Here is a 15,778-nt window from a genome sequence, read left to right as displayed (position 1 = left end):
ACGACAACAGGAACCTGCATTTACAAATGACATGATACCTTGAACCCGTGGCTAACCCCGGGAACTTCTCAACTGTGGCTCATTCTGGACCAACCACTGCTTCCCCCAGCAAGAGGGAACCCTTTGTGAGCTAAAGGCAAGACCAGACTCCCTTGGACTAGTGGCACTAGTTCCCTGCCCAGCACAGGTAAAAAGCACTCACCGGATCTGAGGGATTGCCCAAAGACAGGTGATCCAGTGCATTATGGGAAGTGTAGTCCAGCTCCCTGCCAAGTTACAGCTGGCTACCGTTATCCGTTGGACCTTCAGAAGGGGCGATAACTTTTCCTCCACCTTTTCACTGCCAAGGCTTGTTGGTGGCCAGTGCAGTCATCACCCCTTTTACTTGACGCTACCACTCGAGGGCACAATGCAACACCTTCATGTGACATCACCTGTGGCTCCTTTGTGGAGTCTTTGCATCCTTTTCCTCACCTGCACTGTCTCACTGGTAAACCCAGCAACTGCATTTCCCATTCAGCACCAAGGATGGCCAAGCACACCTCTGCACCCGAGATACTGAAACTAGGTGGATGTGTTCTGCCTGTATCGTGGTCTAGGGGTCCACATCAGCTTAACCCCTAGTGGGCTCCTCCAAACTTAACCTGTAAGTGACCAAGTGTCAGAAGCACCATATTTCAGCACCCGCTGCTCCTGTGGTCTGCACCAAGAAAAGCCAGGACACCGCTGCACCCTGGCCCCACGAGCCAGGTAAAATTAGCCTGACTGTCGCAGCTTGGTCTTGGGACCTGCACAATCTTAACTATGAGTGGGTTTCTCTGAACTCACCTCGCAAGTGACTGGGTATCACTAGTGACTTTTCCCATTGACCACAATGGTGAGATTTGAGAGCTTATAATTGCACTGATTTTCTTTTTTCTATAAAATCCATAACTCCAGTAATACACAACTGATTTCCTTTGTTTTGATGTCTAAAATTATAGAAACATCTGCTCATTTATTATAAATTGATGCCTGATTTCTTTTGAGTCATGTCAATTACTTATTTTCAATGTTGGTACTCTGAATTGCTTAACACATGTTCTTCTAGTAAAGACTGATTGCTCTTTGTCTCACTACCAGGACTGAGCTAAGGATTTATTATTGTGAATCCGAGGGACCATCTTTGGGGTATATTGAGAGTATTACATAGTGAAGCCTAACCAGCCTTGCTGCATAATACTCCACTTTCCTACATGCCTGTACCCCTCTTTGGGTACTGGCATTTGTTTAAGATATAATAAATAAAATATTAAAAGCATATAGAAGCAAGTCAGGACTAGTGAGTAATTATTAGAGTAAATTAGTGGAAATCGTGGGGCCGTTAATTGAGTGCTAAGGGGAAAGACACCAATAACTGTTACGTGTAAGGTATGGGACATTTCTTCAAAAGTTATTTAGGGAAGCAAAAAGTGACCCACTGGCCGCGCACAGTGCTTGTAAATAATCCTCCAGGTCTTGGAAATCATATGAAGGTGTGAACAACTTCATTTCCCTGAAGAGCCTAATTTGGTAATGTTCATTCTTGGGTACGGTATTAATGTGGGCCTGGAGATTCAGTTTTTTTTTTTAGTCAAGCAAATGGGCCAAGGATTTAACACTATCCAAGACAGATAATTTGGAATTCAATAGGAGAGAGTCATCAAGACAGTGAACCCTTTGTGATTGGCCTTACTAATAATTAACTGACATTGTCCAAGAATGAATACTTGGGTTGGGCTTCATACACCATGTTTTCTTCTCACATTCCTAATTAAGAATACTCTGCTATGTTTCAACCTGACCGTTTAAGAGACATTAACTTGATAAGGGGTATGCAAGCTAAGTACAGAAAAGCTAGATCCTGGCCAGATTTTCAGGAAAAACACTATTTAAATGTTTTCTATTTAGTAACTATATCTTATATATTATGAAAATCTAGCATGGATCCAGCCCTCTTGGACCCATGTTGGATTTCTCTGAGCTAGATCTTTTGAGTTTACTGCTTAACCACTGCTTTTACAGTAATCGTCCTCACAATCTACAGCTATGACCATTCTTTATACAGTCTGGCTAACCTGATTGAACAAATCTGATAGAAACTGACGTGTTACTGTGGTTATGGTTGTAAGTTTAGCTAACTAAATACATTATAAATGCTTATCTTGACAGATTTTGTTTGTCCTGGAAGTGATCCTCTTCTGACTGTAGAAATGATGTTGAAACACAATATTGGCTTTTCAATTAGCTGCATTTGTAATCTATTCTTCTTTATTTCAGGGCATTGCCGTATCACAGCAGTCCAAATGGAAAACAACTGCATTTCACTTGCAATTATTTACATTACAAAGTTCACAGGAAGAAACAGAGATGCTTCGCCAGACGGTTGCCACTGTATTGTTATAGTTAGGTCAGAGCTTCCATAAGAAGAGTGTTTTTTGTTTCATTAATAACTTTGGAGCTGTTTGATGAATCTGCATGAAACATTCCAAAAAACGTTTACCAACCTCGGCTCCTTCATGGGAAGTTTTGAGCTGGTACATGGGGGCAAAGAAAAAGGGGTCCCAAAAGTGTGAGTTCCAATGTTAATTCCCATTGGAAACTTTGCTCACAATACAGAAAATGGATGATTGGAATAGCACTGATTAGTACTCTGTGACTTTGTAGGAAAACAGTTAAACCTTTACCCAGAGAGCGTACTTTTTGTGATTTTGTGAAAATCAATTCATCATTTTTCAGGAAATTAGCGTTTAAACAGGGGCTTGTGTTGAGCGTGAAGGGGTTGAAATGTTAGGTACATCTGGACCATTGGTGTCCAGGTGTGCTCTGATTGGACAATTTAAAGGAGACCAGACAATCCTGATTGCAGTGTGGCTTCTGCTTTGCCCCCCCTCCAATTTGCAGACTTGGTTTGGACTACATGAAGCAAATGCTTGTACCGTCTGGTCATCGATCTGCTCATTGATCTAAACACACTCATTCAGCCAGCTTTGATGGTGTTAGACCTGTCAGCCTTTGGGAGGTCTTCCCCCAAGCATTTTGCCTACTTGCCTCATGTTTTGCTGAATCTTTTTGTTGGCCTTAGAACTCTGACCACTTTACCACTGCTGAGCAGTACCCTAAACATGTTAACACTGGTGTATACACAATTGCCATATTTAGTTTACCTGTAAGTCCCTTGTAAAGTGGTATACAATATATCCAGGGCCTGAATTAAATGCTACTAGTGGGCTTGCAGCAATGCTTGTGATACCCACCCATGTAGCCCTTTAAACATGTCCCAGGCCTGCCACTGCAGAGCCTGTGTGTGCAGTTTATTGCCACTTCGACTTTGCATTCAAGCCTTTGCCAAGCCTTAAACTTCTCTTTTATTACACCTACGTCACCCCCAAGGTAGGCCCTAGGCAGCCCCTTAGACAAGGCACTGTGTAAGGAAAAGGTATGACACATACTTTTAAGTCTTGCATGTCATAGTAATCACTTCCCAAGTGTTCCTGTAGTAGTAGAAAATGCCCACATTTGTTTTTCACTACTGTGAGGCATACTCCTCTCATAGGTTCACATTGGGAATTCCTTATTACACTTTTAATCTGCAATTCCTGATTAGAAAGGAGTAGTTGTGTCATGTTTAGATTTTTAGAATGGTAATGATAAATCCCCTCTACTGATAAGGCAAGATTTAATGTTACTGTTTTAGAAATGCCATTTTTACAACATGTCTGCTCCTACAGCCTGCAGCCTGTCTCCAATACACATATGGGGTGGGTGGCAGCTACCTTTTGTGCATTCACTCTAGACAGCCACAAATACTGGAACGTTAGATGTGTCTGAGTGCTCATCTGCATTCATTTGCATTCTGATGGCTCTTCCTGGGCAAGAAGGGTGGGAGGAGACTACAACCTGAATAGACAGTGCCTGACTCCACACAACGGGCTGATTACCCTCTACTGATAACCTCGGACCAGGGCTGAGGAAGAAAGGATACTTTTGTACTTCAAAGACCCTCCTTGGAAGTCACCCCCATGTCAAAGGCACTTTTGGGTATAAGTACTAGGTCTCTGACCCCACTAAATCAGACACATCTGGACAATTGGACTCTGTCAGAAGAACTACTGTGCTGCACCAAGCACGTTTTTGCTGGTCTGCTGGTCTGGAAGGACTGTTTTTCTGCTGTGCTGTGCTGTCCTGCTGCCTGCTGCTCTCTGACTTTGCTGGAGGAGAGCTGGACTCTGCCTTGCACCCCAAAGGGATATCAAAGTCTCCTCTCCTGATCCTTTCCATAGTTCACTATGAGTGGACCCACATACTTGCATCAGTAAAATCAAGGCATCTCCTGCCTGCTGGAAGCATCAACTAACGCATCAACCCTGTTGCGGGAGTAAAATTGGCACATCGGGGTTGGGGTCCGAGCAGTACCTTGGGAACCAGCTCATCAACCAACGAATTGCCAGCCCAGCCTGCTGGAAGCAGCACCCAGAGCACTGGCATCGATGCAGCACTGAGATCAATGCATTGCCGCCATTGCTGAAGGCAGATCGCCACATCCCTTAGACAGCATGGAGAAAACTGGCCCATTAGGTTTGGAATCAATGCATCGCGGCTTTGACGCTGGAACCCAACGGATGGCCATCAATGCATCCCTCGACTGTGAGAGTGACATTGATGCATCCACTGGTGAATTGGCTCCGCATCTCGTGCTTGCGACCAGGATTAAAGTACTCTGTTCTCCAGGCCTGCGTGGCTCTTGTTCCATCGCAGTCGGCTGGATCTGCTGACTTTGCCACGGTCCAACACAACCTCAAGTAACCCCTATAGCACTATTTGCTTCTAAGCGCTATGTTTACACTTATTCTTTTAAATATAATTTAGATTTAAATTGACTTCTACTCATTGGATTTTTGTCATTTTGGTCTTGATTCATTCATAAAAAATATTGTCTGTTTTTCTAACCTGGTCTGGAGCCTTTTTTGTGGTGTTTTCATTTGTGTTACTGTGTGTGTGTGTGTGTGTGTGTGTGTGCTGCACAAATATTTTACACATTGCCTTTTTAGATAAGCCTGACTGCTCTGTGTCAAGCTACCAGATGGTGAGCAGAGGTTATCTTTTGGTGTGTATTTGACTTACCCTGACTAGCGTGGTGGTCCCTACTTGGACTGGGTACATACCCCTGCTAACTAAAGACCCTATTTCTAACAGATGGGCAAACAAGTGCACATGACTGAGATTACCCTTGCACAGCCCGTCATTCCCAGTTGCGGCTCGTGGAGTGCAGAAGGGGCGGCCTGGCACGCGGGGGGAGTAATACACATTTAATTAATAATTTAAAAAAACACACTTACCTCGATCACCTCCGCCGCAAAGCTCCATGCGTTACTCTGCTGCATGCACAGGCTCCCAGCCTGCCCTGTGCCAATCCTGACGCTGCTCAGAGTAGTGTTAGGATTGGCTGGGAGCGCCCAGCCAGGGTGCTTTCATGCAGACTGGGAGCCTGTGCATGCTCTCTCCAGCCCGGCAACTGTGTTGCTGGGCTGGAGAGAGCCTACTGCACATGTGTGTTTGGTCGGCCCGAGACGGCCAGCCAAACATACATGCGCAGTGAGGGGGAGTGACGTGCACTCCCCCTCACTGCTCATCACCCCCGTGGCTCTGCCCCTTCACCAGAAAACTATAATAAACTCAGTTTATTATTGTTTTCTGGTAAAGGTTTTGCAGCTTCTGCTGCTGGCAGGGGGACGACGCTCATCCACCCTAAAGGAGGAGCCGCCCCTGGTCATCAGTCACAGCTCGCGCGAAGCAGAAGGGGCGGCGCAGGGGGGAAATAAATTAAAAATAATAAAATACTAAAAATAAACACTCACCTTCTTACCGCTGTGCCACGCCCCACTCCTCTCCTCTTCTGGCTGCAGAGCAGTCTCAGGATTGGCTAGGAGCACCCAGTCAGGGCGCTCCCAGGCAGACTGGTAGCCTGTGCACGTTCTCTCCAGCCCAGCTACTGTGCTGCTGGGCTCGAGAGAGCCTACTGCACATGTGTGTTTGGCTGGACCGAGACGGCCGGCTGGCCAAACATACATGCGCAGGGAATGGGAGTGATGTGCATTCCCCCTCGCTGCTCGTCACCCCGTGACCCCACCCCTTTTGCCAAAAACCGATAATAAACACAGTTTATTATTGTTTTTGGGGAAAAGGTTTGCAGCTGCTGTTGCTTGGGGGGAGGGGGGGTGCAACGCTCCTCTGCCCTAATGGAGGAGCCACCCCTGCTGGTCATTCCCATAAAAAAGGTGCTGCAGCACAGACTTGAGGGAAAAAGTGAGATTCATTCTGGTAGGGCGGCACTTGATTAAGTCCTGCGTGATGCGCTGAGCCTTTCATGGAACTTGTTTCCTGAATGCCCCAAAACACAAATGTGCTAACAGTTCCTTTTGCAGCAGTTCGTCTTCACTTTTCCTGAATACCCTACTGTGATGCGGAATAGTCGTTTGCCGAAGGTGAGTTATGAGGAAGCCTAATTTGAAGCCTATCCTGAATGCTGCTGGACCATGCCCATTTGGTTATTTCCATATTCGTTCAGTTTGTATAACTGTCGCCCTAAGTAGTTTCATAGAATCATTTATAGCAGGGCCTTTCTTACAATACGATATGCCAGTGATACTTTGGATATGACTACATTTTTAAGCAGTTTGTAGTAGCAACCTGTTATTTCTTGTATTTTGATTGATACTCGACGCTGCAAACCTCGGTATAATGTGCAGCAGGCAATTATGTCATTGATATTGTTAAAAGTAACAGCGCCACCTTCAGGAAGAGTTGAATTGATTTTTAATTAGGAGAATTTCTTTCCCCTTTCATTATCACTTTTTGCTTTGGCTTTATCGCTAAAAGAGGTTCTTTAGGTGTACTGACATGGCTGCATGGAGGCTACTGTAGATTATAGATGCTTGCATGCATACAACTTCAGGGAAAGCTCTGGAGTACATTTATCTCTTTAATAAATATATTTTTTCTGACCTACACACAGCGAGCACTAGAAGTTATATTTTAAAGATTAGCAACTTGCCTTCCCTCTAGGATGAATTACTATTGTTAACAAACGAAACGGAAATATCCTTTGGCATTTATTTTCTATCGTAAAATACAACATTTCTCCGATGCCCATCTAAGGAGGAGAAACACAACTCCTTTGCAGTTCCTAAAATATATTCCATGGACTGTAACTGTCGGGTAGATGGATTCAAGCAAAGAAAGTAACACTGTAAAAAATCTAATCAGGTAATGAATGATGATCGCAGATATGCTGTGGGTATTCCAGAGTCATGCCAACTAACTCTGAGATTATAATGCATGTTTAAGAACATATTGTTGCCATGCCTGGGGCCATACCAGATGCCACTGACACAAGAATGCCCATTAGTGATATATGTTTGGTAATCATGGCATTAGGGCGATATACTGACTAACTTTAACAGAAAACATGCTGATTAGGGACAGAGACGTTTGCAGTTGTCCCGTTGGCCCCGACATAATATTTAATTCATATTTAATTAATGACCTTTCAGGATCATATCGTCATACCGTTATGAGTACATGCTGATAGTGACATAGTGATAGTGTGTGTAGTGGCATAACATGCCCAAGAGTGACGTATTGTAGGTGTTTCCCGAGGCATGCTGGGTAACATTAACAGAATGGTAGCCTGCGCTACACACATTGTAGCTAGTCCCAGAGACATGTTAGCTAACCCAGAGATACTAAAAGAAGCCCTTTACAGCAAAGGATGACCAAAGGGTCTATTGTTCAATGATATCCTGTAGCCAGTGCTACACAAGGGACCTACCCCACTGCACCCATCCTTTGGGTGGATACAAGTCAGAAGACATGTACTAATAATGCTTCACTTCTGAAGTATCCACTTTATTTGCATCTTTTGAAAGCTTACAGGCAACCTTACAAGAGTCCAACAACCGATTTGAGTTGTTGACCTACTTCTTGTTTGCAAAGTCTCCAGCACACTGCCAGAATGATTTGGTTCACCATTAATTTCAACAATATAGTTATCTGAATATAATCTGTGGTACCGTAAATCATCACAGTCATGAGTGATGTAAAAAGCAGTGTTAATACAAGCTATGGTTAGTCCACTATATATATGTATATATGTATCTTCTTTCCCTCCGTTTCATCTGTCTCATCCATTTCGTTTATCCAACAACAGCATACAGCGGAGAAAAATAAATAAATATATATATTTATATATGTATATATTTAAATAGATAGATAGATAGATAGATAGATAGATAGATAGATAGATAGATAGATAGATAGATAGATAGATAGATAGATAGATATTACAAACTAGTGTCACGTCACAACTCCAGAGTTCTAGGTTTTTGGTAGGGCAGAGTTTGCTTAGGAAGGGAGATTTTATTTGTGCCATTTGGCAAAACTTCACAAAACTTACCAAAAAAAGTTCATATACCTCAGCTACTCCCTGAAAATTTCCAGAGTGATCTGTCAAGCAAGGGCCAAGAAAAAAGGGTGTCATAAAACATCTTTGTACCATGCATAAAATAGACAAGCATTTGCAATGCAGTAGGGTCTCACATTTGTCCGAGCTACAGCTATTACCGGTTGTAAACTCCCAACCGGATTTTTCTTGCCACGTTGAAAGAAACTGCCAAGCGAGATCGCGCTGCGAAAATAGAGAAACAGTAGTCCACAAACCTGACAGGAAACAGCTGCGCTCGAGGAGGGCTAACCACTGGAAAAGGCATGACGTATGTGTGCCTTCCACTAATGAAAGCAAGCAGATTCTAACAGGCAAGCCCACGAACCAATAAAAGACACTGACGTGACGTGGACGGGGCTCCGAGCCCTTTTCTAATTCCTAAAGCGTATCGCTAGCGATACGCATGCGCAAGCGCATGCGACGCTGGCTCGACCCTAAAAAAGAAGCTGAGCAGAATTACACCAAATTTGGCAGGAATCTAGATCATTACTCAGAAAGCACTGCTGTTTTTTAGGTATTAAAGTGCAAAAAAAGTAATATCTGGATGATTGGTCTGACAGGAGTATCGGAGTACTGCAATAAAAAAATAAAAAAACAGCATCTTGATTGGTCCAGCAATCCTTTTTCTTGTTGGACCCCTGAGTGACCTGGTCGGCTGCTGCAACTCAAACAGAGATGTTGCGACTGCCGTTACAAGACACAAATGGGCACGTTTAAGAGTCCCTAGTGCTTCCTTGCACCACATTAGTTTCATTTTTTTATGCTAATGTGACCAAACGAGGCCCAAATCGCTGTGCCAAATTTACAAAGTGCTGCAATGCATGCATTTTGCCACTTTGTATCCCTTTGCGCTACATTATGCCTGTGCCAGGCATAATGTATGCAAAGGGGCGTTCCCCCGTTAAAGGGGTCGAAAAAACTGGCGCAAAGAAATCTAAGAGATTATTTTCCATCATTTTTTTGGCACTTTAAATGCCTGCTCAGAGTGTTAAAAGCAGGCAGACCATTGTTTACAATGGGCCTCAATAGGCTTTGCAGGATAAGCATCAGTATTTTTTATGCTAATCCTGTAAAGCTCCGAACTAGCGTAAACAATTCTCACGTTAGTTCCTTAACTACTGCCAAGGTGCAGCGTATCTTAGATATGCCGCACACATGTTGGTGTTAGGGGCATGCTAAGGGGCGCAAGAAAAGTGGGGCTGCACTGTTGCAGTGCCACTTTTCTTAAATCTGGCCCAAGGACTCTGTCCTTGTAACCTGAATTAGAAATAAAATTAACATATAAGAGGGCAGGGGCATTTTTAAGGGGGACTTAGGTGGAACCAACCAAAGGACAAAATAAAAAAAAAATGCTATACAATTGCACATCCCAGTGTGGTTGCCAGAGTGGTACCGCAGGACTCCAGTGGGAGACTGGTACCCCGAGACCAATAGAAGCTACACAAGCTGAAGCTTGCATGGTCTTGCAGTACCTGGGAGTTTGACACTTGATGGAGGTATGTGCTGCAAAAAAATGTAAAAAACCTAATCCCCTACTACTCACAGACCTGTGTCAATCCCTTTGAGGACTCGCATCTGCTTGTGGGCAACAAGGCACACAGTGGTGGACAAGCCGTTGCTACATACAGTATTCACCCTTTCATGGACAGCCCATTTTCACCACATTCTCAAGAACTGTTTTAGTGGGCAAACAACCAGAATGCATGGTGAACATCCTGTGCCAAACTCTTTGCAGACAGCCAACCATCGGAGAAAAAACACACGGTCCATGGATGAGAAAACCATTGTTATGCATGGTCTTTGCCCTTTGCACAACCCTACACAGCCAGACAAAACTCTCCTCACACTCAAGCCCCCTTAGGTGAGCAAACACACAATATGCACAGCCTATGCCCTGTGCCCAACCTTTTGCCGACATCCAACCCCCTGTGGGCAACCAATCGTACACAGCTGAGCAAGTCTTGCTGAACATGGTGTTTGTCATGTGTACAATCGTTCATGAACGACCAACTCTCTCCCTAATCCTAACTTCCCATAGGTGAGCAAACTACCATTACACATGGTCTATGCCCTGTGCCACACCCTTTGTAAAAAGCCAACCACCCCTGTAGGCAACCAGTAGTACATGGGTGGGCAATACATTATTACACAAAGTTTTGGCAAAACCACTCAAAGACAGCCCGCTCACTCCACACACTTAAATCCCATTAGGTGGGAAAATCCCAGTACACGTGGAATTCACCCTGTGCTGAACCCTTTGTGGACAGTCAACCCTTTGACGCACTCAACTGCACACAGTTGAACAAGTCCCCACTGCACTTGGTGTTCACCGTGTGCAAAACCTTTCATGAAGAGCCTATTCCTACTTCACACATAAGATCACTTAGGTGGATAAACCTGTACTACACATTGATGCATGCTGTCTGCATTTGACCCTGTTTAAAAAAGTTATGGGGCTACTGGTTGAAGCTGATATTTCAACACTTGGCCATAACACAATGTAACAATGCCATTACTGCATGTCTGAGTAGAGCTGATGCACAACTCTGAGAGAGGAGAGAGGTATTCTTCAACAGCTGTCAATTGGAGTGTTGAAACTATGCCTGGCATAACTTACCCATGCTATATGTGGTGACTATACCTGTATGTTGTGTGGTGACACGATGAGGGTCCAGGCTGCTTGCTCTAAAACCCTGCATAGTGTTTATAAAACATGCACGACAACCATTTGTGTCAACTGAAAATCCGGGTGCTAAAAGGGTCCTTGGGACATAAGTGGCAGCAGCCAACAGAACCTATTTCCATCCATGTGACCTATTTTCATTGCCACATTAAAGTAAAGCAATTTGTTCATGAAGGCAAACAGAGCAGTAAGACATGCATTGTTTAGAAGTCATTACTTTAAAGAACCATGATGTAGGAAAGTGTCACTTGGGAAAGACACTCCTGTAGCAATAGGTTTTCACACCTTTAAAATGTAAATTTAACAACAGCTTCCACTTCGAGACTTTGATGCCGCTGCTATACATAGCTCAAGCCAAAAACAAGTGCCAGTTTCCTAACACCTAACATTATGGGCCTGATTTAGAGTTTGGTGGACAGTGTTAGTACCATCGCCATGGCAGAGTACTTACTCCCACCAAGGCGAGGGTACTCTGCCTGCCAAATTTAGAGATGCCCGACAGCCCATCAGATATCTTTTGCATTTACAAGAACTGCTGTCACAGCGGTTCTTGTAAATGTACTGAAGGTATGCTGTGCGGCTCCATCAACATGGTGACACCATACTGCACAATTTCATTTTATTTTTTTTTATTTTCAAAAACAAAATCCCAAAGCGCAATTTTTGAAAATGGAAAAAAAACAATGACCCGTTTGCTGTGGGATTTTTCTCCCATTGTGTGGTGTGGAGGTCATCAAAAAATGTTTACTTTTACATACCGCCATTTTTGGGTGGACAAGCTCTTCACCCTTTGCATGACCCCACAGGGCAGACCACTTTCTCCCCTGACGCTCAAGTCTGTTAAAAAATACCTCTCTCTCCTCTCTAAGGAAACAGATTTGCAAGATTTTTTGCTAGGTCCTAGAAAACCATGCTTTGAAAGATTTTTGTATGCAATATACAATGAAATATGGAAGCTTTTACAAATGGAAGCTGCTGCTCGTTTAAGGCAACTAGATAAGGAGAACTAAGAGAGAGCACCAGCCATTGTCAGTAATGGTATGAATACACTGTCCATTCAAATTTACACATTAAACAACGGTGTGTCATCAAAATTATATGTTCTTATTACAACATCGACAAAGTCACATTAGGTCCATTATACAGCTAAGTTGAACTTTCCATGTTCTGAAGGTGAATCACGTGCCTTGGGAAGAGCTATTGGTTCCTTAAAACCTTACACGAAAACAACAGATAAGGGAAAAAAGAAGCTAGTTACATCATGCTTAACATAGAGAAGTTAGAAAAAATGCTTTTCAACAGTGGCTGAAACACCATCATCAGAGAAGGTGATCCAGGGGGTGATATCCCTACCAATATTGATATTCCAATTCAATTTATGTGTGAAACATTTTCCTATTGACAGGTTTGAATATTTAGGGGAGAGCTTTATTCACGAGGTGTGGGAACTGCCTTTCGATTACAAGTGTATGAGTTGGGAAAAAAAGTTTTTCATAAAGGAAGTGACTGTGAGACTTCCATTAGCCATTCAATGATTTATAAACAGGTGGCACTGCACGGTGCATGCAACACATAGGTGGCTAACTTAGCCTGCTACTTAAAGGGTATTCCTGTCTCTTTGATTCACCCAGTGTTTCTGTTATAATGAGAGTTACTTGATGCTGAGTGATCAAGGCTGTTGTGGGATGAGAGCAGGTGTCCCATATGTGATTTCTGTTTCTCAAATCGTGACCTGTTGTGGAAATGTACTTTTCCCACCTACGCATGAGATAAAAGTAAAACAAATGTGGCCGCACATTGCTACTTCTAATGTCAATTTTGACAAGCTGAAAAGACTGAAAGCACTATTGTTTCAAAAACACATGGCACTTATATCTGCCCGTGAAACCTATGATCTACAAGTAGCAAGGTCATTAGCAGAGATATAGACGCTCTTAAATACCACCTTGTCAAGACACTTTGATGAATTGGTGAATCACATTTTTAACACATCCAACACTGTGAGTACATTTCAGACTGTTTTTGGAATAATACCATCAGCCAGACACACATTGAGGGTCATTCTGACCCTGGCGGCCGGTGGCCGCCAGGGCCACCGACCACGGGAGCACCGCCGACAGGCTGGCGGTGCTCCAATGAGCATTCTGACCGGGCCGGTTCAGCCGCGGTCAGAAGCGGAAAGTCAGCGGTCTCCCGCTGACTTTCCGCTGCTCATTGGAATCCTCCATGGCTGCGGAGCGCGCTCCGCAGCCATGAGGATTCCGACCCCCCCTACCGCCATCCTGTTCATGGCGGGAAAGCCGCCATGAACAGGATGGCGGTAGGGGGGGTCGCGGGGCCCCTGGGGGCCCCTGCCGTGCCCATGCCAATGGCATGGGCACGGCAGGGGCCCCCGTAAGAGGGCCCCAAAATGTATTTCACTGTCTGCCTTGCAGACAGTGAAATACGCGACGGGTGCAGTAGAACCCGTCGCACCTTCCCACTCCGCCGGCTCGATTACGAGCCGGCATCCTCGTGGGAAGGTCGTTTTCCCCTGGGCTGGCGGGCGGTTTAACTGGAACCGCCCGCCAGCCCAGGGGAAAACTCGTAATACCCGCCGCGGTCTTTTGACCGCGGCGCGGTAATTTGGAGGGCGGGATCCTGGCGGGCGGCCTCCGCCGCCCGCCAGGGTCATAATGAGGCCCATTGTGTTTTCGGAGGCACCCGCTAGTACTAGTATTAATTGACAGCTGTTGCTGTTTTTTGATTCGCAATAGCTGCCCCATCTCAACCAATAAGAGTGATGGAGCTCCCACCAGTCCATTTGTGTCGTGATCTATTATGCAGTAATTTGGATTATCACTGTTGGAGGAACTTGATAAGGACTGGTCCCCCTCCTTTAGACCAGTGCTCTGATGTGTGCAGGCTGTTTTCCACTGCTTATGGTGTCCCTTCGAGAATGCAATGGAAGGATGTGTTGTTCAGCAACAAGTATTATTTACAGACATGAATCTGATGATGTTTCTGTTGAGGGTTCCTTCCTGGAGCTGTCCTGTGAGATTGCAGTTGTCCCTTGACACCTTCTATGAGCCAACTTTCATGGACAAGGATGCTTCATCTCCAGGAGTCTTTCCATCTGGCACGGCATTGGAATGCTTCCCTCTCAGATGCGGCTGAAGCTTTATATTGTGTGGGCTCCTTTGACCTTTTGAATGAGGCTTTGGTGGTGATATCGTCTGCCGGAGTGTGGTCCCTCTTAGATTCCATCGCCGCTGTTATTTTTGATGACTTCATGTAGGATTCAGATGACTTTTAATTCGGACCATTTTACCAAAACCAACAATGCCTTTTAAACTGGTTGTTTTCTTTTGGACTGTTCTGCTTGGCAACATGGACATTTTGTTTTATAGTAATTTTTTAGCGTTTTTTTTACCATTTTGTTTTTAATTCCTTTTAGGGAACTTTACAGTCTGTACTTCATAAATGGCAAGGGGAGGGAATCATGAGGACCCTTTTAGTACCCAGATTGGGTAACTCTGTCTTAGCTTAGTTTTGTGGCGCGTGCCTTATTTTATATTTATACATGTATTTATTCATGTTGTTGCAAGCCTGCTTTTTAGCAAATGCTTTTACATATTTCATTAGTGGCTTCATTCTAGGAAGGCAAGGTTTACGCTGCACATTTAAGCACCCTTTGTACTTCAGGTCCAAGGCTGTTACATGCAGTACGTGATGTACTAACTTGTGTTGCCAGTCCAGGAGCCAGCTTCTATCTCCCAGACACAGCATTACATCAGAACTGTTGTCCAAATGTTGTACAGGTCATTATATAAACTACACATGGTCCTAGGGTAAAGGGCATTCCGGTCATGATCATTCTGGGACGCATACTACATGACAGACAGCTTTGCTGGGGCTGACTTCTCGGCCTCCTGAGAGGACTGCCATCCACCCAACAGGCAGACCCCTGCTATTCAATTCAGGTATGGGGCTGGGGCTAACCCTATATGTCGAGCCAGGCAGAGGGTTACAACCACTATGCTCAGATGTAGACATAGGGCTAGGTAAGAGTCTCTAGAACACCTAGAAACACACAACATTATGGGGTTGTTCATCTTCTTCACTTTGACTGTAATAATGGTCACCTTGCTTTGTTTCATCTGCCTAATTATCACAAGCACATGCTTTTTATACCAGAATGCAATTGCTTCAATAAACACATTGAAATCAAGTTCGCATTTTGTGTTTTGCCTGAGCATGCGTGAGTAACTGAGTGAAAGGAGTATGATCTATTTCCAAAACTCTCCTAAGGAGTCAGAGTGTCATGTTGAGTTTGCCATAATCGCCTCTCTCCCCAACAGGTTTGGAGGTTTGGGTGAGGCCAGGAGTTAGGCCGACAGCTACCAGGCGGTGTGGGTTGCCCTCAGTCTCTCACGCTCGGTTGTGCTGCTGTCCTAAACAGGCAGTCCTATTACCAAAGTAGGAGCTGCATAACACTTACATTGCCGGAAGTCCCCTTACAGTGTGAGTGAGGCCCAGTAGTAAGACAGCACAGCTGATGTCATAGTTCACACCAATAAACACCTGTGAAACAT

This window comes from Pleurodeles waltl, chromosome 3_1, assembly GCF_031143425.1.
Source record: "Pleurodeles waltl isolate 20211129_DDA chromosome 3_1, aPleWal1.hap1.20221129, whole genome shotgun sequence".
Lineage (NCBI taxonomy): Eukaryota > Metazoa > Chordata > Amphibia > Caudata > Salamandridae > Pleurodeles > Pleurodeles waltl.
Note: the sequence above shows the minus strand (reverse complement) of the source record.